The sequence below is a fragment of the Myotis brandtii genome, unplaced genomic scaffold, assembly GCF_000412655.1.
Source record: "Myotis brandtii unplaced genomic scaffold, ASM41265v1 scaffold250, whole genome shotgun sequence".
NCBI classification, from domain to species: Eukaryota; Metazoa; Chordata; class Mammalia; order Chiroptera; family Vespertilionidae; genus Myotis; species Myotis brandtii.
In genome coordinates this window covers 6,380,593-6,381,056 of record NW_005359478.1, presented here as the reverse complement: position 1 = coordinate 6,381,056, position 464 = coordinate 6,380,593, and positions in this window count along the sequence as shown.

Sequence of the window (464 nt, the reverse complement as noted above, 5' to 3'; positions counted from 1 at the left end):
GAAGCAGAGGGGTGTATCACTACTTTCCTGGGGCTGCCCTGACAACGTACCACAAGCTGGGGGCTTCAGCAACAGAAACATCGTCTCCCGGGTCTGGGGGCTAGAAGTACGAACTCGGAGTGTTGGTAGGGCAGGTTGCTAGTGAAGCTCGGGACGGAAGATGCGTTCCAGGCCCCTCTCCTGTAAGTGCCACCTTCTCAGTGTCTCTTCACGCTGTCTCCCTCTGTGCACGCCCCTCTCTGTGTCCAAACTCCCTTCTCGGAAGGACACCAGGCACATTACATGATGGGCCCCCTTGGCCCATGTGGCCTCTTCTTCACCAAGTGCGTCTGCAAACACGCTGTGGCCAAATCAGGCCCCACTGTGAGGTCCTGGGCTCAGGACTTCCCACACCCTGTACAATGTAAATTGTGGGGGACACAGTTTGACCCATAACGGGGGGGGGGAGAGGGGAAGGGGGCCAA